At 40.1% G+C, this 9,598-nt stretch overlaps 1 pseudogene; it reads left to right on the forward strand.

The window, feature by feature from the left end:
* Positions 1 to 2,811: 2,811 nt before the first annotated feature.
* On the forward strand, positions 2,812 to 2,928 carry LOC126196052 (5S ribosomal RNA; annotated as a pseudogene).
* Positions 2,929 to 9,598: the final 6,670 nt, after the last annotated feature.

Raw genomic sequence — 9,598 nt, forward strand, 5'->3', positions numbered from 1 at the left:
ATACAGATATATTATAAAAAAACGCCGAAAAAATATTTGCATGGAAACACTCTGGGCATTTACAGCTATTTCTGTAAAAACGACTAGTAATTTCTATTCAAGATTTCTTCTAAGAAATAGATGGGGAGGTAACCAATCGAACTGGAGAGAAAGTAAATGCATGGTTCGACTTGACTAAAGAAGGGAAATGTTGATAGGACACATTCTGAGGCATCAACGAATTGTCAGTTTGGTTCAAATGGTCCAAATGGTTCTGAGCACTATGGGACTTAACAGCTATGGTCATCAGTCCCCTGTGTCAGTTTGGTATTGGAGGAAAGTGTGGAGTATAAAAACTGCAGAGAGAACCAAAGGAAAGAATACAGTACGCAAGTTAAAATGGTCGTAGGTTGAAGCTGTGTTTCGGAGATGAAGAGGCTTCCACGGTATAGATTAACGTGGTGAGTTGCATCTAACCAGTCCTCGGACTGTAGACCACAACAGATACAATTGTGACGCGTGTTATTTCCTCTATGTAGGTCAGTTCCATATAGTATCTATGTTCATAGTCTTACCCCTGCTAAATTGATAGACGATATGACTACATCCTAAGACAGTAAACATTTTTGTTAGGGAAAATTGTTGTGGGTTCCTAACTGATAACGTTTCAGGAAATAACTCTTCTACATCCACATCTTATTTATTTGGTCATAAGTAGTTTGTAGGCCGAACTGCTTTACACTGAGTACTCATCATCGTTGAAACTAGGCATGCCTAATTTCAGTGAGCATGAGCTCCAGATAATGAGGCTTCGACTTACAAGAAGTTGTGATTCAAGAAATAAACACACATAGAATGTCTGTGGACTAGATGCTTCCTGAAAGGTTATATATGTTTTCCCTTTGTGTCATTAGCTTCTTCTGCTAACATCTCGGCGTCAGAATAGCACTTATACTTAAATTCCTCAGTTGCTTGTTGGATACGTTCCAATCTCTTTCTTCCCCTACAGGTTTTACTATCTACAGCTCCCACAAATACCACGGAAGTTGTTCCTTGATATCTTAACATATGTCCTGCCAGCTTACCAGTGTACCTAACATTGAACAGTCTTCTGCAACACCACATCTCAAACGCTTTCGATTTTCTTCTTTATGTACATTCCTAGAAATGTAGTCCTCAAATTGCGGCCGATATTTGATACTAGTAGGTGTCTGTTCATAGTGAACGCTTTCTTTTCCTGCGCTAGACCGCATTTTGTGCGTCCTCGTTCCATCCGTCATATATTATTTTTCTTCCAAGGCAGCACAATTCCTTCACTTCGTGGTCCTGAATTTTGATGTCAAGTTTAATACTAATCTCATTTCTGCCACTCTTCATTACTTTCGTTTTTCTTCGGTTTACTCTCAATCAATATCCTATTCTCATTTGATTGTTTAGTTCATCCCACAGCTCCAGTAATTATTCTTCACATTTACTGAGGATAGCAGTGTTATCAACGAACATTGTCATTGATATCCTTGCACCCTGAATTTTAATCCAACTTCTTTCTTTTATTTCCGCAACTACTGCTTCGATTTATAGATTCAACGGTAGGGGTGAAAGACTGCATCCCTGTGTTATACTCTATCACACCATTCCAAATGTAAGCACTCTGTTCTTAATCTTCCACTCCCATTTTTACCTCTTGTTTCTTGCACACATTGTTTATTTACCCTTCCTTTTCTACGGCATGTACTTACTTTCCTGAGGGTTTAGAACATCACGTTACATTGCTGTGCGATATTTGTGAGTAGATACGTCCTATAAATGTATCTAGCGCTTCTTAAGCCATTATTCAGCACATTCTCAGAACAGCCTCTGGTGCGTTTACCTCTCGTAAAACCATGCTTAATGTCATCTAACATATCCTCAGTTTTCTATTCGTCTGTGTGTGTGTGTGTGTGTGTGTGTGTGTGTGTGTGTGTGTGTGTGTGTGTATGTGTGTGCACGTGTGTGTTTTTGTCGGTAACGTGAATACATGAACTGTTAAACTAAATGTGTGATTGTTCTCGCAGTTATCCGCCTTTTTTTATCTTCGGCATTGTGTGAAAGATATATTTCTGTTCTCACTTTCCCCTATGACTTTCGAAATTTCGAGCGGAAGTTATCTACGTCTTCCACCTTATTTGATCGGAATACATGTAAGTAGGCTGTTTAGGTTTTTATGTTGGTAATGTCCCGTAGTGCTCTGTATGAAAATCGCTGACTGCGCTGTGTGCAGTCTGTGGCTGGCTGGACTCATTGTTGAAATATTCGCTTGTGTAGTGGTGGATGTGAACAGCCAGCAGTGGTGGATGTGGAGAGAGAGATGCCAGAGTTTTGAGAGGTTACTATAAACGGACGATCTGGATGTGTGTCCGCCAGAAAAAGGAAATTTGTAAAGATGGATGTCATGAATTGATAGATATGTATATATGATGACTGTTGAACAATATTAAGGAAATACATTGTTTGTTCTCTATCAAAATCTTTCATTCGCTAACTATGCCTACCAGTAGTTAGTGCCTTCAGTTGTTAGAATCTTTTATTTAGCTGGCAGTTTGGCGCTCTCTGTATTGCAGTAGTTCGAGAAACGAAGATTTTTGTGAGGTAAGTGATTCATGAAAGGTATAGGTTATTGTTAGTCAGGGCCATTCTTTTGTAGGGATTATTGAAAGTCAGATAGCGTTGCGCTAAAGATATTGTGTGTCAGTTTAGTGATGATAAAAATAAGTAAAGAGAAAACTGTCTGAGTACGTTGAGTTTTGCTCAGCTGTTTGAAAATCAAATAATGTGGAAGTTTACCAGCACAGCGGCAACGGCCTTGCCGCAGTGGATACACCGGTTCCCGTGAGATCACCGAAGTTAAGCGCTGTCGGGCGTGGCCGGCACTTGGATGGGTGACCTTCCAGCCGCCATGCGCTGTTGCCATTTTTCGGGGTGCACTCAGCCTCGTGATGCCAACTGAGGGGCTACTCGACCGAATAGTAGCGGCTCCGGTGAAAGAAAACCATCATAACGACCGGGAGAGCGGAGTGCTGACCACACGCCCCTCCTATCCACATCCTCAATTGAGGATGACACGGCGCTCGGATGGTCCCGATGGGCAACTTGTGGCCTGAAGACGGAGTGCCTGCTTTTTTTTTTTACCAGCACAGTCATTTTTAACTTTTCAAAGGGGACGTTTCATAAGGACAACAAAAGGAACAAAAACAGCAACGATACCCACACTAAAACAGACCCAGAAGTTTCATTTCGTTACGATGAAAGGGTCAATTTTTTTTTTTGTATTCCGTGTGTTTCTACATTCTTAAAAGAATTTTGATAATTAGTTCAAATTTCAATTTGGGCCAATATACATCTTTATTGAAGATAGGCCTTGACTAAGAGACGGGAAAATTCTTTCCCTTCTCCCATTCTTACAGCCATAATCAAAGTAATTATTATTTTACGACTCTTGTCCTATGTATCTTTTCCGCCTTTTTTCAAGTAAAATTCGATGTAGTACATCTTCATTAGCAACTAGCCTTCGGCGTTCTTCTGTATCACCACGTTTCACCAGTTTCTGGTGTCTTCGCTTCAGTACAAACAATTAATTTCAGAAGGCAATTCCGAATACTGAAATTTATCATCATCATCATCATCATCATTTAAGACTGATTATGCCTTTCAGCGTTCAGTCTGGAGCATAGCCCGCCTTATACAGTTCCTCCATGATCCCCTATTCAGTGCTAACATTGGTGCCTCTTCTGATGTTAAACCTATTACTTCAAAATCATTCTTAACCGAATCCAGGAACCTTCTCCTTGGTCTGCCCCGACTCCTCCTACCCTCTACTGCTGAACCCATGAGTCTCTTGGGTAACCTTGCTTCTCCCATGCGTGTAACATGACCCCACCATCTAAGCCTGTTCGCCCTGACTGCTACATCTATAGAGTTCATTCCCAGTTTTTCTTTGATTTCCTCATTGTGGACACCCTCCCGCCATTGTTCCCATCTACTAGTACCTGCAATCATCCTAGCTACTTTCATATCCGTAACCTCAACCTTGTTGATAAGATAACCTGAATTCACCCAGCTTTCGCTCCCATACAACAAAGTTGGTCGAAAGATTGAACGGTGCACAGATAACTTAGTCTTGGTACTGACTTCCTTCTTGCAGAAGAGAGTAGATCGTAGCTGAGCGCTCACTGCATTAGCTTTGCTACACCTCGCTTCCAGTTCTTTCACTATGTTGCCATCCTGTGAGAATATGCATCCTAAGTACTTGAAACCGTCCACCTGTTCTAACTTTGTTCCTCCTATTTGGCACTCAATCCGTTTATATTTCTTTCCCACTGACATTACTTTCGTTTTGGAGATGCTAATCTTCATACCATAGTCCTTACATTTCTGATCTAGCTCTGAAATATTACTTTGCAAACTTTCAATCGAATCTGCCATCACAACTAAGTCATCCGCATATGCAAGACTGCTTATTTTGTGTTCACATATCTTAATCTCACCCAGCCAGTCTATTGTTTTCAACATATGATCCATAAATAATATGAACAACAGTGGAGACAGGTTGCAGCCTTGTCTTACCCCTGAAACTACTCTGAACCATGAACTCAATTTACCGTCAACTCTAACTGCTGCCTGACTATCCATGTAAAGACCTTTAATTGCTTGCAAAAGTTTGCCTCCTATTCCATAATCTTGTAGAACAGACAATAACTTCCTCCTAGGAACCCGGTCATATGCCTTTTCTAGATCTATAAAGCATACATACAATTCCCTGTTCCACTCATAACACTTCTCCATTATTTGCCGTAAGCTAAAGATCTGGTCCTGACAACCTCTAAGAGGCCTAAACCCACACTGATTTTCATCCAATTGGTCCTCAACTAATACTCGCACTTTCCTTTCAACAATACCTGCGAAGATTTTACCCACAACGCTGATTAAAGAGATACCTCTGTAGTTGTTACAATCTTTTCTGTTTCCATGTTTAAAGATTGGTGTGATTACTGCTTTTGTCCAGTCTGATGGAACCTGTCCCGACTCCCAGGCCATTTCAATTATCCTGTGCAGCCATTTAAGACCTGACATTCCACTGTATTTGATGAGTTCCGACTTAATTTCATCCACCCCAGCCGCTTTATTGCACTGCAATCTATTGACCATTTCTTCCACTTCCTCAAATGTGATCCTATTTCCATCATCATTCCTATCCCATTCTACCTCGAAATCTGAAACATTACTGATCGCATTTTCACCTACATTGAGCAACTCTTCAAAATATTCCCTCCATCTGCCCAAGGCATCCACAGGATTCACCAGAAGTTTTCCTGACCTGTCCAAAATACTTGTCATTTCCTTCTTACCTCCCTTTCGAAGACTGCTAATTACACTCCAGAATGGTTTTCCAGCAGCTTGACCCATAGTCTCCAACCTGTTTCCAAAGTCTTCCCACGATTTCTTCTTCGATGCTGCAATTATCTGTTTGGCTTTGTTTCTTTCTTCAACATAACTTTCTCTGTCTACCTGGGTTCTGGTATGTAGCCATTTTTGATACGCCTTCTTTTTCCTTTTACAGGCTGCCTTGACTGTATCATTCCACCAAGCTGTTTGCTTCATCCTACTTTTACACACTACTGTTCCAAGACATTCTTTAGCCACTTCTATTACTGTGTCCCTGTACCTTGTCCATTCCTTTTCCAATGACTGTAATTGACTACATTCAACTAACTGGTACCTTTCTGAGATCGCTGTTACGTACTTGTGCCTGATTTCCTTATCCTGAAGTTTCTCCACTCTTATCCTCCTACATATGGACCTGACCTCCTGCACTTTCGGCCTCACAATCCCAATTTCACTGCAGATTAAATAATGATCAGTGTCATCAAAGAATCCCCTGAATACACGTGTGTCCCTCACAGCCTTCCTGAATTCCTGATCTGTTATTATATAGTCAATGACAGATCTGATTCCCCTGCCTTCCCAAGTATACCGGTGAATGTTCTTATGTTTAAAAAAGGAGTTTGTGATTACTAAGCCCATACTGGCACAGAAATCCAAGAGTTGTTTCCCGTTCCTGTTGGCCTCCATATCCTCTCCAAATTTACCCATAACCTTTTCATACCCTTCTGTTCGATTTCCAGTCCTGGCGTTAAAATCACCCATGAGCAGAACACTGTCCTTGTCCTTTACTCTAACAACTACATCACTGAGTGCCTCATAAAAACTATCCATCTTATCTTGCTCTGTCCCTTCACAATGCGAATATACTGACACAATCCTAATTTTCTTGCTAGACACTGTCAAATCTATCCACATCAGTCGTTCGTTTACATACCTTATTGCAACTACGCTGGGTTCCATTTCTTTCCTGATGTAAAGCCCTACACCCCATTGTGCTATTCCTGCTTTGACTCCTGACAGGTAGACCTTGTATTCTCCCACTTCCTCTTCTTTCTCACCCCTTACCCGAATGTCACTAACAGCTAAAACGTCCAGCCCCATCTTACTTGCAGCCTCTGCCAGCTCTACCTTCTTCCCAGAGTAGCCCCCATTGATATTAATAGCTCCCCATCTCATTACCATTTGTTTGCCAAGTCGTATCTTAGGAGTCCCTGGTTTGTCAGTTAGAGGTGGGACTCCGTCACCTCCAAAGGTCCGAGGCATTTTGCTCTGATTATTGCCAGCATCATGTTTAAAGTACCAGGGAAGCAGGTTGCTAGCCTTACTTGCCCCGAGTCCCATTGGGTTTTACCCCTAACGGCTGAGGGACTAACCGGTGGATTTGGTAGTCTTTGCTGTATGAGAACAAAGGTGACCACGACTCAGAATATGTCCGAGATGCCCAGCCTTATTCCAAAGTAACTGGTATCCCGACTGTCGGGACCACTTACTTGGCCACTCATACGTTGCCCGTGGTTCATGAACTAGGACATGACTACAGGAACCCACACCATGAACCACACTGAAATTTATATTTAATTTTATCACATTGCCCTTATTCAGGAAACCTTTCCTTGCTATTGCCAGTCTACATTTTATATCCCAGACAGGCATGCCGTTGTTAGTTATTCCTCTGTCCAAATAGCAAAGGTCTTCTACTACTTTTAGCGTCTCATTTCCTCATCTGCAATCTGGTTTCTGTACAAATTGTAGATAACCTTTCACTCTCTGGATTTTATACTTTCTACGGCCAACTGACGCAGAGGACAAACTTCAGTTTTGCCCCCTCCCCCCACGTCTCTACAATGCTCATCGCTGTTTTACCTGTTTATTCTTCTTTTAAGATCAACACACATTCCAATTAATCTTGTTCATATGATGCAGGAGGAGCAAGGGAAAAAGACTCATTCCAAAGTGTCATTGTGCGCAATATGTACACAATTTCTTTTTCAGTGCTTCATTGGCCGTCAATGTAAAGCCGTAACAAGCAAATAACAGACTCACAATCCACTCTTCGTACTGACGTTCGTTAGTCTCTTGGGCGAACGAGAGGGGTCCATCGAGTAGATGGTAACAAGAAACGAACATCTTCTTACAAAGAGAGGGAGGTCATTTGCATACCTCTTCCCATTTAAGTACCTTCCTATCCATTGCGTTCATCGTCATCATCTTCTTCTTCTTTTTCTTCTTCTTCCTCTCCTTCTACTATTACCACTACTACTATTACTAGCACCACCCTCTCCTACTTTGTCCTTCCTCCTGCTGTTTTCTTTTGTCCTGTCTCTATTTGTTCGCTTGTCGTAATACTACAACCCCGCGGTAATGGCTCTCAGGTTACCGTACCATAATCACGCCACTGACCTAACTTCCAAAGAATGTGTTGAAGTCTATATTCTCAAAAGCTTTAAACAAATTTAAGGGAGATGAAAATTTTAGCGATACGTGTGACTGGATAAATTGAAAGAACAACAATTAGTTTTATTTATTCATTTATTTGGCCTTCAGCATGAGTACACTATTTAGCCATTAATAGTGAAAGGAAAAATTGGAATTTCTTTAACTCAGACAAGAGCATATTTCATTAAATGATTCAACATTATTTCTTCACTACTGAATGAACAAAGACAAGCTTAACTTCTAAATACTGAAGTTTTTTTCTTTTTTTAAAAAGTTAAATAGTGAAAGATCAATGAGACATAAAGACTACGCCCAGTAGAAATAATAACACATGAGACACCGAATTTAACCGACAGAAAATGATTTCACCTTCGTGAGGCACTACAGCCATATAGAACTTCCTGAAAGAAATTTCCGACATTTGATTGTAAAGTATTCTTCGTTTATTTTACAATTATGATTTTCAAGGGCAAGTTGAACTGAAAATTAATAGAACATACAGATAACACAGTGCAGGGCATAATATGTGAACAAAAGATCATTACGTAATTTAAGATCATTAGATGTCACAAAGTATTCGACATACCTAAATGGCATGTCATCTACAAAATAACATATATCCGGTCTCACAAAACAATCGTCGTGTTACAGCATATACTGCAGTCCGACGCCTGTTTTATAAGATCGAATATATGTTATCTCTACGGTGACACATCATTTAGGCACGTCTGACACTTTGAGACATGTAAATAATATTCTGAAATTATGTAATGACTTTTTGCTACTTTTTATACCCTGCACTGTGTGAGTTGTACGTTCTATTAATTTTCAGCTCTATTTGCAACTGAGAATGGCTATAAATCCAAATTCATGATTGTGATTTACAGTCAAATGTCGGAAATTTCATTAAAAAAAGAAATAATTGACAGACGTATTGAAATTCAGCAAATGAAGCAGAACGTAGAAAACAGCTAAGTGGGTATGGCTACAGGACAAATGCAAGGCCGTACGAGCGTGCATGAGTAGGGGAAAGGTAGATATCACATATAGGAAAATTGAAGCGACTCCTGGAGAAAAGAAGACCAGTGGTATTAATATCAAGAGTTCAGGGAAAATAAATAAAAATTTTGAGGATATCTGACGACATTGTAGTTCTCCCAGGTACGAAAATGACATCGAAGAGCGGTTGAACGGGATGGGTAGCTTACGGAATGGAAGTTCTATGAATATAAAAGAAAGTAGGACAAGGGTAATGGAATGTAGGTCAATTAAATCAGATGATCCAGAGGGAATTTGAAAATTGAAAATGAGACACTAAAAGTAGTAAATGAGTTTTTGTGTTTGACCTGTAAGATAACTGATGATGGCTGCAGTAGTGAGAATATAAAATGGAGACTGTCAATAATAAGAAAAGTATTTCTGAAAAAAAAAAACGAAGTCTGTTTTTGTCTAATTTACGTTTAAGTATGGGGAACACTTTTCTGAAGATGTTTGTCTGGAGTATAGTCTTTTATGGACGTGAAACGTGGACAATAAACAGTTCCGACAAGAGAAAAGATGCTTTTGACGCGTGTAAAATTTTTGAGAATACAGTTGGATAATAAATTCAGTTGGGAAGGGCATATCATAAAATTGCTGAAGTGCCTAAGCAAGTCTGTAGTTGCAGAGCGAATGATGTCAGATGTAGGAGATATAAATAAAAAAATTGCATACTTTGCTTACTTTCATTATATTATGTCACATGGGATCATATTTTGGGGTA

This window comes from Schistocerca nitens, chromosome 7 (assembly GCF_023898315.1).
Source record: "Schistocerca nitens isolate TAMUIC-IGC-003100 chromosome 7, iqSchNite1.1, whole genome shotgun sequence".
Lineage (NCBI taxonomy): Eukaryota > Metazoa > Arthropoda > Insecta > Orthoptera > Acrididae > Schistocerca > Schistocerca nitens.